Here is a 23,466-nt window from a genome sequence, read left to right as displayed (position 1 = left end):
AATTTCCGTGTTTTGAAACTCCTTCTTCTGCCATAAGTTTTAATTCAATCAGATATTTATTTTTCTTAATTACATCCCAGTACTGTGACTTGATTGAGCAGGTTTCTCAGTCTTTCTCTCTGATATGTACACATAACTTTTCTTAGAATGCGTGATTTCTGTGCATGACAAAACTGCTCCAGTGAGTAATCATTGCTGCTAATTTTGTCCTCAAAGATTAGGCTTAACATCTGGGGATCATCTCACAATAACCTTCTATATGTTGACTATAGGTGTAAGGAAACAAAAAAAAACTAAATAAAATGCTTGGTGGTCATACCGTAGCAAACCTTTGCATTTATCAGAGTCATGTGGGCACAGACGGATTTATGAGAGCGCAGACTGCTGGGTCTTGTTCTTAGAGTTTCTTACTCAGTTGATCTGGGACGGAGCCAGAGAATATGAATTTCTCCCAAGTTCCCAGGAGGTGCTGTTCATCTCGGTTTGTCCTGTGTGAAATAATAAGACAGATGATAATAAATCTTCACAATAATAATCAGGTAGTCCTCATCTTTGATCCAAACACTTTTATTCAAAGGCAAGTTTATTTATTTATTTATTTTTTAAAAAGGTTTTATTTATTTATGAGAGAGAGAGAGAGAGTATGAGCTAGAGGAGGGGTAGAGGGAGAAGGAGAAGCAGATCCCCCCTGAGCAGGGGAGCCTGACCTGGGGCTTGGCCCCAGGACCCCAAGATCATGCCCTAAGCTGAGGTCAGCTAACCGACTGAGCCACCCAGGCGCCCTTCAAAGGCAAGTTTAAAAGGAACTTTATCCAAAGGAGGTCATTTTTCTGGATTCTTCCATTTCTTGGAGAAGTGTCCTGATCACTCATTTCTATGTTGCACTTATTTAATCAAGTCTATAAGAAAAGAATGATGGGGGAAACAAGGGGACCTGGGACCCTAAAAGTGTGAAGGATGCCATCGGAATTGTGCCATCCCAGCCTCCTATCCACGAAGGTAGATGGAAAATGGCTAATGAGTTTTTGCTAGCATCTCTTTGTCAATATTGCAGATTTTAATGTTTGATGAAAATAAATGTTACAACATCTCGGTGACCCAAATCAACCAAAGACATGTCAAATAAGTACCATTTTGATATTGACAATGAAATGATTAAGTTCACAAAAAATCAAAACATATAAAAATTTCCAACCCCCATGATCCAGAGAATTCCTGAAGTAATAGACCAAGCACAACCGTAACGAGGTACCTGGGCAGGTAGTTTGGCTACAAGTTTGTTGGAAATGGTTTAAATTTTATCTTTGGTCTCAAAACTCATGTTTGCAACCCACAGTTACTCTAAGAAAGTCACCCTAACATTTTTTTGCTAAATGAGTGAAATTTGTACTCTAGAAAGAAATAAGAATACAGTTAAGAATAAAAATAAAGAGGTAAATAAGTCCATGGAATTAAATCTTTGATGAACTATTTTGGGTTGTAAATGCATCAATCTGTTTTGTATTCGTTGTGATAACGTGTCCCTTTTTATGTGCTTAAAGGATTGAAAAGACTTAAACCCATAAACTCTTTGGAAGAGTCTGATTAATTTTTGATGTCAATCATTTGTTTAAATGTTCATGTCAGAGGAGTCTAATTTGTTAAATTTATAGGTTTATAGTTAATATTTAGTAACAGCTTTTTATTTAGTAGTTCATGGATCCAAATAGTACATAAAATACTTAGTGCAGTGTCATTTAAAAATAATCAATAGATAATAAAAAGTATAAACAATGTTGAGAATATCTTCCTTTCCACAAATAAGAGCTGCTGCAATACTGGAGAATTTTCGGTGTTGAACAGATTGGCCAGCTGAGGAGCAACTAATCTGTCTATAGAGAAAAGGGTATTATTTGTTGAATACGGAATACAGGGTGCCCCCTATTCATCAGGAGGCTTCTTTATCCCTTGACAAATTTTTGTTGCTGTGATTACTCTGCAGATTGACCTGTCTATACTTTTCACACAGCTCGCTGCTGAATTTGTAATTCTCTTCTTTTTTGCAAAGAGGTCATTATTACTGTGAGCATTTTTCAATTCCGTAAGAGAAGAGATGAGCTGCACGGTCCCTGGAATCTCGTAAAGGCATTTGGCCTGGAAGATGCTCCTTGGCCGTGTGCCGATAACAACGGATCATAGGGGCGACTTCCAGTTTGTCCAAAATGAGCGACTTGAATCTTTACTGTTTAATTTCTGCTCAATTATTCAAAGTTGGCTCAACGTTGGTCACAGGATGTAGCTTATAAAAAGGAGTTTCCGTGTCCAGGAAAGGAGGCATGATCATTGAAAGGTTCACAGTATAAAAACTGAAAAGGGAAAACAATTTCTATGCTAAAACAGATTTTATTAATTGTCGATTATTATTCTAAAATATGTAACATAGTCTCCTGCCTTATCAACCTGTATCAAGTCACTGAATTCACACACTCATTCTGGGAAGCCAGTTGGCAGGCAGACGTGGAAACTGCTGGCTCATAGCGTGGTGAGAAAACCAACAGATAGATGGTAATTTTGTTCTGTTTTATTTTCCTCTTTCTCCTCTCCTTTTCCTTGCCTCTTGCCTTTCTCTCCATTTACCCACTTTCTTTTTTGGCTATTGAAGATTTATTGCCTTTCAGTACTTACAGATGATGTTTTCATAGGCTCTAATGAGGTCCCAGCAGTTTTTAACAATAACAGGACATTACTGTTTCTAAGATATATTATGTGTTTTCCCTCATCTTTCTCCCTTGAATGAAAAGCTTAGAAGTATGTTAACCCCCAATTCCCTTTCCTTTCCTATGATAAATGGTCTAGTTACTTAATAGGGCTAAATACTCTGCTATGACTTTTGTAATACTCATTTGAATAAAATCTTTAAAAGAAGAGCATTTGCGCGCTTTCCATGTGCTTTCTGGTTGAGTACGTGAGCATGTGCAAAGCACCTGTTTCTTAGGGGCCTTGGAAATCCCGTCTAGAGCCATCTCTGCTGGTTAGGCTTCCTGGCGGCGGTTTTCTGCGACTTGTCCTCATCTTGTGGGGCACCTGTAAGGGCAACGCTCCCCTCTCCCCCACGCTCCCTTGTCCCCCACGCTCCCTTGTCATTCTGGCTGCAACCGCATCTGACCCCAGACTCACCTGGGGTCAGACTCACTCCAAGGCCCAACTGGCCGGGCAGGTCCGGTCTCCTACAGTGCCTCAGTGCGGTGCATGACCACGCAGATATTTTTTAAAAAGATTTTTATGTATTTATTCATGAGAGACCCAGGCAGAGGGAGGAGCAGGCTCCCCGCGGGGGCCCCATGCGGGACTCGATCCCGGCACCCGGGTCACGCCCTGGGCCGCAGGCAGGCGCCCCGCCCTGAGCCCCCGGGCGCCCCGTGAGGATGTATTTTAGGAGGAAAGGACACGAGGGGGAACCAGCTGTCCCCGCGCCTGGCGAGCGGCCGACCCTGCCCTGCTCTGCGCGCGCCCCGCCCCGGACCACAGCGAAGGTCCCGCTCCTGCCGAGCCCCCCGAGCCCCCCGAGCCTGGACCTGGTACTGCCCGCACCCCGAGCTCCCCGAGCTCAGACCCGCTGCTGCCGAGACCCCCGAGACCCCCGAGCCCCCTGAGCCCAGACCCAGTGCTGCCCGCACCTCCCCGCCCCCGAGACCCCCGAGCCCAGGACTCAGTGCTACCGAGACCCCCGCGCCCCTGGAGCCGGCCACCTGCTGCTCCCCGCGTCCCCCGCACCCCCCAAGCCCGGCACCCGGTGCTCCCTGCACCCCCCGCACCCCGAGCCTGGCACCCGGTGCTCCCTACACCCCCCGCACCCCCAAGCCTGGTACCCGCTGCTCCCGCAACCCCCTGCGGATGCCGGGTGCCCGGGGTGGGGCCTGGGACCCTGCACCCCACCCCCCAGCCGGCTCTCCACCGTGTTGACCTGTGTCCCTCCACGTGTCCCCCCGCAGACAAGCAGTCTGTCCCAAAAGAGGATGAAATGGAAAACTTTATAAATACTTCACTTGGTGGAAACAGGAAGTGGAATAAAAGTGATGCAGCTATTCACAGAGAACATGCTGTCATCCTCCCTCCAGAAATACACGCTGTTGGTTTTCAGAAAGAAGCTCCGCCTGCAGCTGAGCCGAGCAAGGTCGCAGGGTCTCCCCACCTCGGAGGTTGTTGCGCGGCGGCCGGGAATTCCTGGGGTGGGTGAGCCGCGACTAGGCGGAAACCTCTGCAAAAAACACATAGGTGTGTGTAGGTGTGTGTAGGGTGTGTAGGTGTTTGTAGGGTATGGAAGGGATGTGCAAGCGAGGCCTTGCGGGGGTGCGCGGGTCCCACGTCTGCACCCTTACAGAGACGTCTCCGCATCGGTCATACCAGGGGCAGCAATCCAGGCCCAGGCCCTGCTTCCTAAGTCGTGCCCCGTGTCCCTTAACCCTGCGTCCTCCGCACGGCTGTGAGCCGCTGTGTGAGTTTTCCATGTTTGCGAATCTTTCTTTTCTCTGTTGATGGAAGGTAGTTGGATCCCCTCCTGTGCTTTGCTTTCGATGTCTTGCAGGGTGTTGTTTTGGTTGCAACGTGTGAAGAAAAGCACGTGCTCACATAGATACGTGTTTGCAAAAACGAGTCCTGTTTCGATAGCTTTTGGAATAGTTATAAACATTCTTCCTGTGTCTTCATAAAAATTAAATGAATTAAAAATTAAATGATACCTTTTAGAAATTAATTGTAGTGTAGAATTTGAGACTATTACCAGTGAGTGTTGTGTTACATTAGTGCACACTGGTGTATTTTGTACTTTGGAATGGATAGCCTACCCACGAGTGATTTATATTTATTTATTTATTTTAGGCTGTGGTTAAAATATAGGTAACAGTCTTAAATGGTAGGCATTATCATCATCTCTATTGCAGATAGGAAAACTGAAGCACAGCAGAGCAGCTAACTTTCCGGAGGGCATACAGCTTAGAAATGATGGAGCTGAAATGCAAATCTAGGTGGTCAGGCTCCAGGACCTACGCTCTTACTAGCATTCCTTTATTGTGGATTAAAGCCGAACTAGAAAAGCCACCATAAAGCACACCATGAACACATCGTTGGCACTATTTGGACTTCATAAAAGATTAAATAGGTATAATCATAAGATCATTCCACCTAGTGATGAAGAAAGAAATGATATCCCGTCACACGCGTCTCCTGGCAGAGAGGCATGGAGGTTTCAGAGAGAAGAGGCACAGGCTGTGTGAGATGGAAGCCGAGATCTCAGTGAAGGAAGCCGCAGGGAAGGAATGCTTGCAGCCGCCAGAAGCCGAAGGAAGGCAGGAAACAGATCCCCCTCCAAGCCTCTGGAGGGAGTGCAGCCCTGCTGACATTTTGATTTCAGCCCAATGATACTGATTTCAGACTTCTGGCCCAGAAAATGTTATTGTCTAAACCCTATCTATGAACTGAAGCTGTAATCTTTCAAGGGCAGAGGACTGAGAAAAGGATTAAATGCCTTATCCTCTGTTTTGCATTAGTCTAGGTCAACAGTTCTCAAACTTTTTGGTCTCGGTACTCCTTTTCACTCTTAAAAATTATTGGGGGGGGGGGTCCCAAAGAGCTTATATTTATGTGAAACATATCTATAGATATTTATGATTAGAAAATAAAACTGAGTAAATCTAAAATATTTATGATTTCGTACAAAAATAAAATGGTGAACCTATCATATGTTGATGTAAATGACATAATTTTATGAAAGACAGCTATATTTTCCAAAATAAAAAGTTAGTGAGTAGAGTAGTCTTGTTTTCCACGTTTACAAGTCTCTTTCCTTTCTATCTTGGTGGAAGGCGGTTGGATTCTCTTATGTGCTTTGCTTTTAAGGTGCTACAATATGTTGTTTTGGTTGAAATGTATGAAGAAAATTGGGCTCACATAGATATGTTGTTGAAAAGGCATATGTCTTAATAGCCCTTGGGGTAGTTATAAATATTCCTCCTGGGTCTTCATAAAAATTAAATGATAACTTTAGAAGTTAGTTGTAGCATAGAATCTGAAACTATTTCCAGTGAACTTTTGGTATCGTGTTGCATTAAAGTATACTGATATATTGCGTACTTTTGAATGGCTATTTTAACCATGAATGATTTACATTTATTTATTTTAGGTTGTGGTAAAATAAGCATAACATAAAATTTACCATTGTAACCATTTCTGACTTCACAGTTCAGTTCTACTAAGTACATTCACATTGTTCTGCAAACATTGCCACCATCTATCTCTGGAACTCTTTTCATCTTGAAAAACTAAAACTCTGTACTCATTAAACAATAGTTCCCCATTCCCCTGTTCCCTTAGCCCATGGCAATCATCATTCTGCTACCTGTTTCTGTGAATTCCAGCACTCCAGGTAACTTATCTAAGTGCAATCACACAGTATTTGACTGTGACATATGTTACAGCATGTGTCCGAATTGCCTTCCTTTTTAGGGTTGAATAATATTCCATTGTCTATATAAACCACATTTTACTTATCCAATGGTATCCATTCATGTATTGATAGATGCTTGAGTTGCTTCCACCTCTTGACTATTGAGAATAATGCTGCTATAGGCATGGCTGTGCAGATACCTATTGGAGATCCTGCTTTCAGTTCTTTTGGATACTCAGAAGTGAAGCTACTAGGTTATATGTTAATTCTGTTTATAATTTTTTGAGGAACTATCATACCATTTTCCACAGTGGCTCTACCATTCAACAACCCCATCGAGAGAGTACAAGGGTTCCAATTTCTCTCCATCCTTTGCCAGCACTTCTTTTCCTTCCTCTTTTTGTAGAAGAAAAACATTGATTATTTGGTTTTCTTTGTTGCTGAGTTGGAGTTTTCACGTTCATATTAACTCTTCTCATATATATGATTTGTAAATATTTTCTTCCATTTTGTCAGCCATCTTTTCACTCCATTGATTGTGTCCTATGAAGAACAGAAGTTTTAAATTTTGATATAGTTCAATTTGCCTATTTTTACTTTTGTTGCCTGTAGGCTTTGGTATAATCAGGAAGTCCTTGCCAAATCCATTATCCTGAAGCTTTCCTCCTATGTTTTCTTAACAGTGTTATGTCTTACATTTAGATTTTTTGTGAATTTTGAGTCAATTGTTGCGTAAGGTAAGGGTCTAGCTTTTGCATGTAGATACCCAGTTTTTCCAGAACCATTTGTTGAAAAGACTGTCCTTTCTCCCATCGAATAATCTTAGTAGCCTTGTCAAAGATCAGTTGACCATATATATATAGAAGCGTTTATTTCTGAGTTCTCTATTCCATTCCATTGAGTTGTAGATCTGTCTTCAGGTTACCCATATATAATTTTGCGACATTATTTACTGATCACTTGGAAAATGTTCATTGATTTTTTCACATTTTCTGAGTGTTGGGATATTTCATTTACAGTATCAAAAAATCACATTCATTGGTATTACCACCAACTTCATCAAAAAGCCTTTAAGTATTGGTAAACTGCTCATGGTAGTAGGTACATGTCTTCTGAAAGTCTAATTTTATTAGCTACCTCAAATTTTATCATTGCCAACAACACTGACAATTGTTTTCCTTGTAATGAAAAGTTCACTGTCTTTACTTCAAGATAGTTTGTTCCAATTACCCAAATCTTAACAATCACAGTTGAAGAATTAAACAAACTGATGCAGTTGACCATTTCCTCTGTTTTAAAACTTAGAATAAGTTATGTGCTATCAGGCTTCCCTGGTTTCTCTTCCCCCTTATTGATTACTCATTTGAAGCCTTTACTGGTGCTATTCTGTGCTCTAATGTGGCACACTGAGATCTTGATCCTGGGTCCTCCATGTCGCTAGATTTATTTTCTACATAGGTGATTTCATCCAGTTTTGTGGTTTTAGGTGCCACTGTAGGCCAATTATCATCTATCTATCTATCTATCTATCTATCTATCTATCATCTATCTATCTATTACCTATCATTTCTGCCATTCCAATAAGCTCCAACTGTGTAAGGGACACCTCAACTTGGGAACCATATAGGTGTCTACAACTAAATTTGACCACAGCAGAATTCTTGCTTTTGTTTCTTCAAACCATTCCTTTTCCATCTCAGTAAATGACACAACCATCCTAGCCCAAAGTTAAAGTCATTTTTTGTTACTGGTGTATTTCAAATTCTTGGGAGAGAATTCCTGATCCAGCCAAAGAGCCAGGAATTACTCATGGCCAAAGCCTGCAGTTACATAGAATTCTATGGATACTTGGAGAGAATAAATAGTGAAGAAAACTGATTATTATTAAGAAGTAGGATGAGAACCAGGTGAACAGTAAGAGGAGAAGAGAAAATTTCAATGAGGCAATCAATAATGCTGAATGCTTCAGGTAGGTCAAGGAGAATAATTCATTCATTAATTCTAAATGAATTGCTTGGTCACTTACTCAGTGCTACACATTATCCTAGGCATGGTCCTAGAATGAGACCAATTATGTTCTTGCCCCCAAGAGTTCGTTTTTTTTTTTCTAAACTGACAGTGTGTACACACACACACACACACACACACTTTAGGTATAGATAAATACTAGAGTAGAAGATGTGGATCAGAGGGAGGCTCCCTTTAGGAACTGACTTTTGAGTAAAGTCCTGAACGAAGTGAAGGGATGAACCATGGGAAGATCTGTAGGTAGAATGTTCCAGGCAGGGGAAGCAATGTACAAAGGCCCTGAGGCAGAAATGGATGTATTTGAAGAGCATGTAGAATGGTGTGGCTGCAAGGGGAAAAGTGGGAGGAGACAAATCTGCAGAGGTATAGGAACCAGATTACAAAGAGTTTACAAGTCATGGTAAGGACTTTGGGTTTTATTCTTAATGTAGGAGTCCATCGAAAGTTTGAGCATGGGAGTCCTGTGTCCTATTAAGATTTCTATACTACCTATCAAGTTACCACCAATTTAGGTTGAAAGCAGTTGAAAACAATACACACAAATTATCTCACAGTGTCTGTGTGTTGTACTCTGGGCATAGCTTAGTTGGCTCCTCTGCTCAGGTTCTCACGTAACTGCAATCAAGTTGTCAGCTGGGATGTGTTATTATTTGGAGGCTCAGATGAGGAGGGATATGCTTCCAAGTTCCCTCATGTTTTTTGGCAGAATTCATTTCCTTGTGCCTGTAGGACTCATGATGACTTCCTTCTTCAAACTCAGCAAGGAGAGCAAGACTGTAGAGCAAGTCTCTTAGCAAGGTGGGATCTTATATGACATGGAATTCTATCATCTTTGCCATATTCTATCAGCTAGAAGCAAGTCACAGATTCCAACCACACTCAGGGCAAGGGTAAATACAGCAAACATGAATATGAATATCAGGAGGTGGGGTCATGGAGACTGCTTTAAAGTCTGTTCACCACATCTGTTATGTGTTTTCTGGGCAGAAGACATGAACAATTTCTCCAAAGAAGATCTGCAAACAGACATATGAAAAAATGCTCCACATCACTCAGCATCAGGGAAATACAAATCAAAACCACAATGAGATATCACCTCTCACCAGTCAGAATGGCTAAAATGAACAAGTCAGGAAATGGCAGATGTTGGTGAGGATGTGGAAAAAAGGGCATCCCTTGTACACTGTCAGTGGGAATGCAAACTGGAGCAGCCACTCTGGAAAGGAGTAGGAGTTTCCTCAAAAAGTTGAAAATACAGCTACCCTATTACCCAGCAATTGCACTACTGGGTATTTAGCCCAACAATACAAATGTGGTGATCCTATCCGAAGGGACATCGCACCCCAATGTTTATAGCAGCAGTGTCCACAATAGCCAAACTATGGAAAGAGCCCAGGTGTCCATCAACAGATGAAGGGATAAAGAAGATGTGGTCTATATATACAATGGAATGTTAGAGCCATCAAAAATATGAAACCTTGCCATTTGCAATGACGTGGATAGAACTAGAGGATACTATGCTAAGCAAAATACGTCATTCAGAGAAATACAATTATCTTATGATCTCACTCATATGTGGAATCTAAGAAACAAAACAGAGGATCATAGGAGAAGAGAGGAAAAAATAAAACAAGATGAAATCAGAGAGGGAGACAAACCATAAGAGACTCTTAATCATAGGAAACAAACGGAGGGTCACTGGAGGGGAGGGAGGTGGGCAGCAGGGTAACCGGGTGATGGGCATGAAGGAGGGCATGTGACAAACACTGGGTGTTATATACAACTGATGAAGCACTGACCTCTACCATTGAAACTGATAGTACATTATGTTAATTAACTGAATTTAAATAAAAAAAAAAGACCTTTCAAGCTGATTTGTGGAGAATAGACTCTATGGTGGCAGTGAGAGAACAGTTTAATAGTCCATAAAGCCTAGTGACAAAAGGGAGTCTTTGGAAATTAGGAAATCACTGGAGGTGGTTTCTCAAAAAACATTCATTGAATCCACTATGTGAGAGGCACTGAGTTGGGTTAGGCATTAAATGAGGAAATAAGATTTATCATTTCTGAGAAAATATTTTCTTCAAAGAACAAGGAACAAAAATTTACATTGGATGAGGAGAAAAGAATATGTATCGATAGCCATTTACAGCATTTTCATAAAGTTTGGAGGTGTTTAGAAGGAGATATGAGACAGTAAGTAGCTTGAGGGAGCAGAGCCAAGGGGGTGTTTTTAAAAAAAGATTTTATTTTTAAGTAATCTCTGTACCCATCATGGATGCCGATCTCACAATCCCAAAATCAAGAGTCACACACTCCACTGACTGAGACAGCTAGGCACCCCAAAAGGGTGTTTTTTTTTTTAATGCATTTTCTTTTTTCAGGCCAAATAGTAGAAACAGAAGAAAGACAAGGGTAGAAGGTACAATAGAGGGACATTCTGGAGAAGGGAGGAGATAGACTATAGGGTATGGAAAGGAATTATCTTAATAGGAAGTGAAAACATCTCTTCTGAAAGATCGTAAAGACATTAATAAGGTTAGTAAAAGAGTAGAGGGAAATTATTGGACAGCATCTGTTCTCTCTATCAACTCGGAGAGGAATGTTACCTACTAAGAAGTGTAAGGGAGAGTGTAGGCAGAGCTGGGTGTGGCCTTTATGGGAGAAAGGAAGGGGAGGGGGACTGACCCAAGATGTGTGAGAGCATTTCTATGCAAGACTGTGGTTCCAGGTGAGATTTGAAAAACATGAATTTAGTGGTATTTGGAGGAAATTTTTGAGGAAATTGAGGAAGAGGAATGGTGAAAAGAGATCATCAGGATAATCCAGGGTTGGAATTAACACAAGCTGGTGAAGCAGAAAGTCATTGTGGTGAGAGGTTGACCTCAGAAGAGAGGGACTGAAGTCCTGCTCAGGGGGAGGGAGGTTGTGTTCACAGAGGGCAAAAATCTACACTTCAGCATCTTCAAGGTAGAGTCATTTTGAATGTTAGTGGAGTCTAGTTTAATGAGAAGTGATAGGTTGAGTTAGTAAACAATTTCCTAAAAGAAATAGGTCTTGAGTCACACCTTTATCCCAGACACCATTCCATCCTTTATGAAGCACTGGCGGGGGTTTGGGTGGGGGTGGCTGCTGCTCGGTCCTGTCAGAAGCCACTGAAAGGACACAGGATTTCCAAGGACTCATCTCTGTCTGTTTAAATCTGAGTTTCTTTGGGTTTATCTGTCTCATCTATTAGGATATTAAAGGCTGGTATGTGAAGGAAAGACTCAAAAGCTAAAACATTTGAAAACCACTTAAAGGTTTAGAGTGTGGTTGTGATGGATATGTGCATGGCTATAGATTACCTGGAGAGCTGCTTCAAGGTGCAGATTCCCCATCCTCACTACTGGGGTGTCTGATTTTCTGATAAATAAATAAATATATGTATATATATACACACATATATTTAAAGCCTTTATCTTTTTAAGGGCTATTATAGGTTCATAGCAAAATTGAGAGGAAGCTACAGAGATTTTCCATATGCCCCTGTTCCCACACATGTTAGCTTACTGTATTATCAATATCCACCACCACAGTGGTACATTTGGTTATAACTGACGACCCTACTTTGTCACATCACCATCATCCAGAGTTCATAGTTTACATTATGGTTTACTGTTGGTGTTGTACATTCTATAGATTTGCACCAATGTAAAGTGGCACGTATCCACAATTATTGTAGCATACAGAGTAGTTTTGCTGCTTTAAAAAGCCTCTGTGTTCCACTCATTCATCCCTTCCTTGATCAACCCCTGGCAACCACTGATTTTTTTACAATCCCTTCAGTTTTGCTTTTTCTAGAGGGTCCTATAGATGGAAAATGCAGTATGTCGCCTTTTCAGATTGGCTTCTTTCACTTAGTAATATGCACTTAAGTTCCTCCATGTCTTTTTTTTTGTGACTTGATACCTTATTTGATTTTAGCACTGAAAGTATTCCATTGTCCAGATCGACTTTAGCTTTTTATCCATTCACTTACTGAAGAACATCTTGGTTGCTTCTAAGTTTTGGCACTTGTACATAAAGCTACTATAAACTTCCACGTGCGGGTTTTTCTGTGACTGTAAGTTTTTATCTCCTTTGGGCAAATGCCAAGAAGCATGAATTCTGGATATCATAGAGTATGAGGTAAGTGAAGTGCATGAAGAAAGTGAAATAGACAGCTCAGGACGTGATCCCATGGTCCGGGGATCGAGTTTCCCAGTGGGCTCCCTGCATGGAGCCTGCTTCTCTTTCTGCCTCTAACTTTGCCTCTCTCTCTCTCTCTCTCTGTGTCTCTAATAAATAAATAAATAAATAAATAAATAAATAAATAAATAAACAAATAAATAAATAAATGACAATGAAGTAGAATTAAGTTTTTTTGAGAGTTGGACATAATGAGATTATGTTTTAAGGAAGCCTGAGCAAGTCAGAAAGGAGCAAGGATTGGGGATATATGCATATTTACTACTGAATTTAAACAAAATAAATGTAAAGGGTCTCACTTGAGTGTGATGCCCATGAAGAGGCTAGATCAATGGATTAGATTTATTAGTGAGATGAAAGCATTACTGCAGTTTGGAGTTAGAGGAATTGAGCAAGAAAGAGATGATGGTGATCAGAGATCATAGTTCTTAATGCTGTTAGAAATGGTGCTTTCTTTAAGCGAAATACCTTTATAGTATTGTATGTATATTTATTGCAAAACATCCATGTGTACATGGTCCCATGTGTTCAAAGGTCAACAGTATATTTAAACTGCAAAACATAGGACGTGTGATCTTGACACTTTTGAGTGAATTTACCAAGGCAATGAACTATCTAATTTGAAATTCAGCAGGGTCCTGGATATTTCATGACATGTGGCCAGTGTTCAATGAAGAAATACAATCACTGGGGCAACACTCATTCCCATTCTGTTCCTTAATGACACCGATATAAATGGTGACCCTGGAGGTGTAAATACAGTGGCCCTGTACCTTCCCAGAAGTACCAACTAGCATTTCTGAGCTGTCCATGGGCAGGCATCACAGGAAGCTAGCGTCCCCAACATAGGTGAGCAGACTGCTCACTCCCCTTGTCTGTCCCAATATCACCAGTTCCACCAAGTCTTGTGCCACAGGTGAAAATAATGTGATCGTTTCCCATAAGGTTTTTATTTTCAGGCTCTTTTCTACTCAAACCCTCATATATTACAAATGCCTGAGACCCCAGAGCGAATGAATATATCACTGTGTTTGATCTGATGACTGAATCAATAGAGTTGGGTGTGGAGAGGAGACTCTCACTTATACCCTCTGGGGCAGACCCAGCCAGGAAAGGCCTATGCTCTCTATGTGTTCATTCCTTTTTCAATTTTTCCTATATTTCTTGTCAGGGTCTGCTAGCCGCAGAAGATTAATAACCTTGAATTCAGACTTATCATCACCCTCTGCCTATGTTATTTATTTAATCACTTTGTATTGATAGTTTAAGCTGGATGGGCAGGAGGTCATTTTTCCCCCTCTTGGAAAGATTTCCAAGGGTATGGAAAGAGACCTAGAAAAACATCAATAAATTCTGTTGACTTCATGTTTGCACTTGAGTCATGCCTTAGGGTGGGTGGTGGGCTGGGCACGGGGCTGGGAGTGAGGAGTGAGGTGGAATGAAGACAAAGGCTTGAGTCCAAACCAGAAGTCACATTATCTTGCAGTTCCTTTAACCTTTTCTTTAAGGTAAGACTTCACTTCTTTTCATACAAACTCAGGCCAAGCTTGTGGTCAGAATGTGCCCATCAAAGAGAGAAAGAAGAGCAAGAGGTGGGAGATAGTCTCCTGGCATTGTCCAGGCACGGTTCTCGTGTGACAAAAGTCCGTTTCTCATGCCTCATTGGCTTTCCCATGGTATTTACTTCTAATCAGTAAAAACTAAAGCAGGCACTTGCAAAAAACTCCACCAATTTGATACCTTCGTTGGTGAGTTTCCTTTCTTGTCATGTTATTCCCGAGGCATTTGTTGAGGCACCTGCTGAGGCCTTGTTCCTGCCTGAACATATTTCTGGTGTAAAAACAGTTGCATTGACCCAGAGCTCCTTCCAACCTAGAGTAGAATATGTGTCTCATTCTTTCCCTTGGCAAAACAGCAGATCTTTTCTGAGTCCTCCTAAAACCCATTTTTCATATCGTGTCTTATTTATTTCAAAGGCTATTTACTTTATTTTTTGAAATTACACAATTAAAAAAAAATTGAGCTTATGTTATGAGTTCTTTAAGGAGAGGGCCTTCTGTCTTCTGCTCATTGAACTTTTGGCCAGTTCTTCAGATTTTGATACTCTTCTTTGGAAATTCGTTGAAATATATTTGATAATACCACAAAAATGATAGTAAATGGCATTACATTTAACTTCTTACAATAGATTCGTTGAAAAATTGTTTATGATATCAGAGTATTTTGTACTTATTTGGTATCTAGGTGCTGAGAAAAAAAGATCAAGGGACAGACCAGGATTTCCACTTCTGGGCAAATAACTCAAAAAACAAGTACTACATCCAAAAATACACGTGTCAGAATGTCCATGGAAGCATTCTCCTCCTCCTCCTCCTTCTTCTTCTTCTTCTCCTTCTTCTTCTTCTTCTTCTTCTTTCTTCTTCTTCTTCTTCTTCTTCTTCTTCTTCTTTTTTCTTCTTCTACTTCTCCTCCTTATTCTTATTCTTATTCTTATATTCTTATTCTTATTTTTATTCTTCTTCTTTCTTCTTCCTCTTGTTTTTAGGAGGAGGGGCAGAGGGAGAGAGAGACTCTTAAGCAGACTCCAAGCCCAGTGTGGAGCCCAACATGGGGCTCAGTCTCACAACCCTGAGATCATGACCTGAGCCCAAATCAAGAGTTGGACACTTCACCTTAACCAAATGAGCCACCCTGGCCTCAAGGAGCTAATAATCTAGTAAAAAAGGAAAGTATAAAAAGGAGTGATTTCTTTGCATGTGCCAAGTGCTACTATGGAAGCATGCAAGAAGAGGAGTGAGAAAAAGTTAGAGGCATGGCGAAGGAGAGAGGATAGAGACGCACACTAGTTCTCTTAGAAAAAGGCAGAGGGGCATTTCAGGAAAGGGACAGCACAAGCATGTGGGGTGTGGCCATGTCACTATCATACCACAAGACTGCCCTCCAGATCACCAAATCCAGGATGTATCTTCTAGCTTTCCTTTTTTTTTTTTTTACCTTTTTATGGAATTTGGTTTTGTCAATTTCTTTCATTTTTAGAAACATTCTCTTGTTTAGCTTTGGTGCCAACATTTCTTATTGATTTCCTTTCTCCTTCCCAGCCATTCTTTTTCTTTTCCTTTCTGGTTCCCTCTCCCTAGTCTTGCATTTTAAATGTCAACATCCTGCAAGGTCTGTCCATGGTCATGTTTCCTTCTCACCCTCATCTCTGGGCAATCTCATTCATCTGTGTTTATGGTTTTAGCTACCTCCCCATTCACAGTGTTGACTCAAAACTTGGTATCTCCAGCCTACATTTCCATCCTTGCCTTAAGAATCATATATGGCAGGATGCCTGGGTGGCTCAGTGGTTGAGCATTTGCCTTTGGCTCAGGGCGTGATTCCGGGGCCCTGGGATCCAGTCTCACACCAGGCTCCCTGCATGGTGCCTGCTTCTCCCTCTGCCTGTGTCTCTGCCTCTCTCTGTGTCTCTCATGAATAAAATAATAAAATAAAATAAAATAAAATAAAATAAAATAAAATAAATCATATATGACAGGTCAACTGGACACTACTCTCAGCTATCCTGCAAACAGTTCAAAATTTAATATTTCTCAAACTAAGCTCTTCATTTTCCTCTCCATCCCAGCCTGCTCCTCTTTTTATTTTCCCCCATCTAGCAAATGTCAGTCTTATCTTCTCTCCCAGGCTCAGATTCTCTTCCTCTATGCTTCCATCACACTTTACATATACTCCCACCATGGCACAGTTGACTCAGTTCAAAGTAGTAAAAAAAATTGGTGCCACCATGGTGGTGTATTTTTACCTCCAGGAAGTCCACCTGGACTAATGGCTAGTGGACATGATGAAGCCAACACTCCTTACTCTTTTGACAGAACTTGCAGTTGCTTCATAATGTGCCTGTTCTCTTCCCCACAGCTCTGTGTGAACGCTGATATTATGAATCCTGTATTAGCTTCATCAAGTGATTTGTGGTTTAGCAAATACAGCAAATCCTGTATTTGCTTCATCTACTGATAAGCCAAAAGAGAATGCACTAAAAAAAAACAAAAAAACAAACACTTGGATTTGGCCTTGGACATAACTGAACCCAGAAGCTTCGATGGCGTCATTTAGATTTGGTCTCTCTCCTTCCGTCTCCTCTCTGGCTCTCAGATCTGCCTTCATACCTATTGGCTTGGCTCTCAGGTGGGCCACTGGAAGCTGTGGCGTTATATTACCTTAAGGATCGGCAGTTCCAGCAGAGATAGAATGCTTTTTTCTGTGTCTTTCCAACAAACTTCCGCAGGCAGAGTCTCCTTGGCCTGACTTGACTCATGAGCTCACCCCAGAGCTAATCACCGGGGCCAGGGTGGGCAGGGGATGAATGTGCCAACGACCCAGGCCTGAGCTCTGTGCCTACCTCAGGAGTTGTGTGTTGAGCCTGGGGCAAGGTGGAACCTCAGAGGAAAATGGAGGTGCTGTTAGCAGAAGAAGGACTAAAAGCTGGCCAGGCCAAAAAAAAAAAAAAGAAAAATAGAATACTTGTCTGTGAGGAGTTGGTGACAGTGGAGACTCAGGGCAGGGCTCTAAATTGGCAAAAACTGTGATCCCTTGGGCCAACCCTTCTTTCTTGATTGTGGTTTAGCCTCTGATTCACTCCACCTGTCAGGTTGTCCCTCCTGTCAGTCACACACTTCCTAGGACAGGTCACTGTGAGGGGAACGGGAATCAAAGAAAGGGAGCCTTTTAATCTGTATTTTCAATTCACCCTCTGTCTTTACCTGCCATGCCCTGCCCTGTGTCATGGGAATGGGGAACGGTGATGCAACCAGCCAGTTCTAGCCAGTCTGCGTGAATCATCTGCAAGTCATGCAGAACCATGATACTGAGGGGTCAGATTTCCAGGAACCACGTCTCAGGCATCTTTCTTATTCCACAGTACCTGGCATGGGACCCTGGCTTCCATCCCTCTGCTGCTCACCCACCCCTCGAACATCACTCAGACTGTAAATTGAAGGTCTGTGTGCAGGAAAGAAAGAGCTACTGCCCTAAACCCAAAGCCAATGTGAGTCACCGACGGCGGACGCAGCGGCAGAGCGGCTGGGTAACTGGGGGCTTTAACCAGAGTGCGCGGGGATGGCCACGCTGGCTCTGTGCGCTCCTATCTTCTCATCGGTGCTGCTTGGTCTTACTGGGTATCATCCCTGTGTCTCGTCCCGGCTCTGTCCCCAAACTAACTTGTGTTTTCAGGTGTTCATTGACCCCTTCCTCACTCTCCACTTTGTATCACTAGAATGAGAATCTGGGCCACAAGCGCACCCCTTTTAACTCAAAATGTTTCTACGATTCTGGGACATTTCATTTAGGAGAAAACCTACCACACACCATATTCTGGAGTTGCTTTGATAAAAATCACCAAAAACCATTTAAAGTATCCAGTAATTTACTAGTAACGCGTTTCCTGATGAGGGGATGGAAGACCGTGGTTTCTCTCTTTCTCACTGATTCAATGTGTGCTGTTCCTTAAAATAAAAATCAACCTCGTATAAAGCTGCTGAAAGTTTTATGTAGTCTTAGCACACACCACACCTAAACTCAGCAGGACATTGTTTCCTTGTTAGAGGACACATAGCACAGAGTTCCAAATAATAGCTCAGTTGTCCAATGTATACTTAATGGATTAGCAAAGTTAACAAATGATATCTTATTCCTGGCTCCTTCTGCTGAAATGTAATACTTCCAAAGGCGAATAAACTGTTCCCACTTGGTGACCTTCCTCCTTTCAGGGAATGAACATATTTGCTTCTCTCAACCTAGGCCTTATCCCTCCCCACAGAATAAACCAAAACATCTGGAGATACTGTGGGGTCTCTTTCAAGAAGGCTGCACGTTCTTTTCGGCTCTCGCTTTTCTGGGAGATGAATCTTGACAAGTTGAAATTAGAAGCTGGTGTTAGGGCCACATGTGAGACCAGTCTAACTGTCCCAAGGGGAGTCCCGTCCTCCTTTCTCCGGGTCCTTCTCCTTCTTCCTTATGTCTTCTCTTCTCTTCTTAGGTCTTTCCTTGCGATGACTCCCTGAACCTTGAGAGTGCACGGCACAGAGAAGCTTCCCTTCCCTCCTCTCCCATTTCCAGCCAGAAAGAGGCCACCTGGAATTAGAGTGCAGCGTTGCTGACCCCGGCTAGCTTTCCTTCGGGCTTAGCCTGAGGCCAGGGCTGCTGCGAAATGGGCCAGAGTTGACCTCAGTACTAGTCATCCCTGAAGGCCATTGAGCTCTTACCTCGGGGTAGGGAGAAGTTACAGCCTGGAGACCCCGGAGCGGGCTGGAACTGGCTCATCTGTCCCTTCCGTGATGAGGGGCTTTGCAAAGGCTGCTGTGTGTGTCTACTGCCACTCCACACGGACCTCCCTCTAGTCAATGAAAGGGACCTGGTGCGCGTCTACGGTGTGGCAGGTGGGGGGCTCTTTGCCGACCAAAGCTCTAAAAACATTCAGGTGGACATAAAGGGGAAAAAGCCAGTTGTAGGACACCCGTAGAAAGGAGGTGGGGACTTCTCAGAGGACTCTCCTCCTCAGCTCCCAACTGAGCGCTGCTAGCTGGGGTTCTTGCGGTCCAGCTTTCAGGGATGTTTGGTTAGAGAGAAGAAGGGGGAGTAAAACCCTTGCCTGGGTGCCGCTGGGTAAGGCGTTCCAATTGCTACGTAGAGCTGGGGCCCGCGGGCGGAGAAGTCAGTGAGTCATAGGACGCTGCAAGGATGAAATATTCTGGGAAAAGATATTTTCCCTTGGGATATGGAGACTGCTGAGTGTGTGTGTGTGTGTGTGTGTGTGTGTGTGGTGAAAAGCAAGGTGACGGGAATAAAGAGAATGATGGGAAGACACTAATAATCGAGGTGGAGAAAGGTCTAAAGAGCCTCCCTTGTCTGCTTTGGCTGATTTTGCTACAGGTGGAATGTGAAATATGAACTGTTTACACAGCTCATATTTCCATGTACTAAGAAAAACAGAGAAAGCTGGGCACGGAGCTATAACTGAGCTCCCTTCTTCTCGGCTCCAAACCACTTCTTTAAAATGGACCGTTAGATTTTGGAGGAAGCTGTTTTCCACCAGCCCTAGTGGTGCTGGAGCAGAGCATGTGCCACCAGCTGAGAAAACAAACCGGAGAAAGAGAAAGTAGCCTCGGGTTAACGGGCGGGCCTAGGCCGGAGGCCTCCCTGGCGGCCTTCCTGGTGGGCCGCGGAGCTGGGCCCCGGCCGCGGGCTGCGAGGAGGGCCCCAGGCAGGCAAGGGCATCAAGAGATTTACAGTCTCCTGCTCCCCACTCGCATCTAATGGGAACCAGAGGTAGAACAACGAGGCAGCACATCGCAGGCACTAAGCGGGGGAGGCAGAGGCCAGCGCGCCTGCCACCCAGGTAGCCACTCGCAGGTCACGGGCAGCCAGGGACGCGGTGCTGCTCAGGGGTCCCCGCGTGTGCAGCTCACCCGAAAGCCTTCACCTCTGGGGACTCCTTGGTGGGCCTTCCCCTCTCGTGCTTGGAAGCCTTCGTTTACCTGAAGAGACGGTCCATGCCTTTGTTTCCAGTTTGTTCTATACTTTTCTGCAAGTGGGTTGGATTGAAAATCCCTGGAGACCCGCAAACCCTCCATGCAGTGTGCGTGTGAAACAGAAAGTGTTCGTACTCTTTGTCTTCCCAGTAGCTGGCGAGCTGAGCCCTTGTCTGCGATTTCCGAGTGGGCATGTTTTTTTGGCAGCCCGTGGCCCCTCCGAGGGACAGGCCTCTCGTCCGACAGCAGATCCCTGTACGGAAGAGTAAATCCTGATTTTATAGCCACAAGTACTTCTCCTTTTTGCAAAGTCATACCTGGACTCTGGCCCTCCAGCTAAATTCAGGTGGAAGAAATCAGATGTTTATAAAACTATTCTGAAAAGCCATGCCTAACCTTTAAGGGGAACGAAAGCTCTAGATGTTTCATTAAATATTTATCACTTTTGGTTGGGGGGACGAAAGTCTATTTTTCTCTCCTGGGGAATTACCCAGAAGCAATAAAATGCTGTTTTATAACTGAATATTCTAGTTTACCTCTCGTGGAACGAAGCAAAATAAATATAAACTTTAAAAATATGGTCACGGCCCATATATTTTAAAAAGTGTTGTCACCACGGACCAACGCAGCTCAAATATGTTTCTTTCATGTTTAATTATATGACGTGGATAGATCTTTTCCCCCAATATAAGTCTTTTTTTTTTCTACTAAGTGTCCGATTTCTGCTATAGTGTTTGATTAGAAAAAAGGAGTAGTAATGGAATCTTACGTCCTATTTAAAAAGTAAAATGTTACCAAAATTTAAGAATAATTTTAAAGAATGACTTCCTTTCCCCCTTCGCCACTTGCTTTTTCAAATTTTTCTTCAGTGGCTTTACTTTTGTTTGTTTTCAGGTTTTACTTTCCCATGGAATTTATATGTACCCTCTCGGTGCAGAATTTATCCTAATTTAAAAGCCTTCTCCCTACGTATTGAAGTATATTCAGGAAATGGTATGAGGTCTGGGATTAGCTTCAAAACAACCCAGTGGGGTGAGGCGATGGGGGGAAATGGATGAGGATATAGGTGAAACCAGCTGGATGGTGAGCTAACCACTATTGAAGCTGTATGTTGGGCACAGGGAGATTTATTACTTTATTTTGTTTTAGAATACACTTGAAACTTTCCACAAAAATTGTTGTCCTCAGTTCACTCCAGGATTCGCTTTTCTCTTTTTACTAGACTCTGGCTTATTAGTCCGTATATATTTTTAAATTTTCTAGAACCCAAGCATGTATTCTAGAAAGGACATCATTCTGCTCAGTTCACCGTCTCTGACAATGGCATTTTGGGAGCTCTGCCTGAAGATATCGCAACCTGATAAGACACTGCTTATCACCCTCTGTGTCTGTGTGTTCTTACTGCAACTTCTATCAGGCCAAGTGTAGCAGAGGGTAGCCCCGCGAAGCTCACAGGCCGAGGTGAACAAGGATGGGCTCTGTTGAACCAGAAGCTCTCTCCTTCCGGGTCCAGTTTTGCTTCCTTCTCTTCCCTCTTTTCCCCTTCTCCTTGTCTCCCTTCACTATTTCTTCTTCCCATCCTTTCTCTTTTCTTTCTTTCTCTCAGTACCAGGGCAGCCCAATTTCCCATATCAGGTGTGGAGAAGTTGGCCTGTTGCTTTTCTCAAATTCAAACTCCTCCGAAGTAGGTATGCTAGATTCCCCAGCAGGTGACCACCTGCTCCAGTCTAAAGAATCTACTGGAACACTTGACACCTTGAAACAGATGTCTAGAGATAGCCCTTGTGACATGGGGCAGAGGAACTCCAAGGGAAAAACTTTGATCTCTATCTAAAATCAGGGATTAGGTATGTTTGGACAAAAACGGTGGCAGGTGTTGGGGGAGGACATTATCGGCTGAAGTCAGAATGCAGAGATGGACTTTAACTTCTGAAAGTCTTTCTCCACTTTTCCAGCTTCCTCAGCACATAGTAAAACCCACTACTGTTCTCTTTACACAAGAGTAGGATAAATAATTAATAAAATAATAGTATCAGAATTCCAAATTACTTCAATAGGCAAAAATGATGACTAGACTCCATAAGGTAAAATGTAACATTAACAGTCCTACATTCCTGCCTTTGGGTGAAAAGGAGTCATGGTAGTAGAGTAGTAAAGACCTGACATTATGCATATGCAAAGGATCTGGGATTTAGAAAAACATTGGTCTAAGCCAATAACGAGATGCAGTTACTGAAAAAGCTAACACACTTTAAACCACATTATATTTACAGTATCCAGATTTAGGGAGGTAATAGTTTCATATCATGGGCACCACATCCTGAGAGCGATAGTAACAGGTTTGGGGAACTCCAGAGGTGTGTGAGTAAGAGGTAAAGGAGTCCAGAAATGATAAATTATGAGAAGTCATGAAAGAAAATGGATATTTCTCCCAAAGAGAAACAGGAGAATAGACGGACACAAGATTCTCGTGGAGGGCAGGGTGCAGGTTGCGGGGACGTCTGGGACAATGGAGGATCCCCTCTGCCTCCTAGGTCGCCCACTGCCAGTAGCTGCAGAAGCTGGAGAGAAATGTGTGAAGCAGCGACTCTGGGACTCTGAAGAGCAGGTAATAGGAGGTGCGTTGCAGGAGACCAGAATTCAAAGTACTACTGAGCTGGCAGCAAGATTCCCACCTCTTCCCTCCTGTTCTCTCACCGCTTGGTGCAGCTATGGGAGGGTGTAGCTGCAGGAGGGTAACTGAGGCCTCAGCTTTCTAGGTGGAGGACAAAAAGGGAGGCCCCAGGAAACTGGGAAGTACAGACAAGGCACAAAGAGAGAGGAGTTTGGGAAAGCAAACTTGTACAGTTATTTACGAAGTCCTGGGCTCACCTCAAAGTTGTACATGGATGAATCTGATTCTAATCAGCATGCACAGGACTTTGAGAACCGAATTAGCAGATAGGCCACCATCCAGGTCACAGACTAGTCACTGTGTGGCGTGTATGCAGGATGGATCCAAATAACATTGCAAAGGCTTGAAAATTGAAACCACAAACCAAAGATGGCAGGTTGGAACTTGCAGCCTGAACCTTCCCAGGGTGACTATCTGCTCAAACATAAAGGTCAAAAATAAATAAACAAACAAATAAATAAATAAATAAATAAATATAAAGTCTCCATGTATTTTAACAAGACCCAGAGTCTTACAATAGTCAAAATGTCTAGGATACAACTCAAAATTACTTGGCATAAAAAGGATTTGAAAAATCTCAACTTCTG

Source organism: Vulpes lagopus, chromosome 10, assembly GCF_018345385.1.
Source record: "Vulpes lagopus strain Blue_001 chromosome 10, ASM1834538v1, whole genome shotgun sequence".
Taxonomy (NCBI): Eukaryota; Metazoa; Chordata; class Mammalia; order Carnivora; family Canidae; genus Vulpes; species Vulpes lagopus.
The sequence above is the reverse complement of the archived record's forward strand: the minus strand, read 5'-3'. Positions refer to the sequence as shown.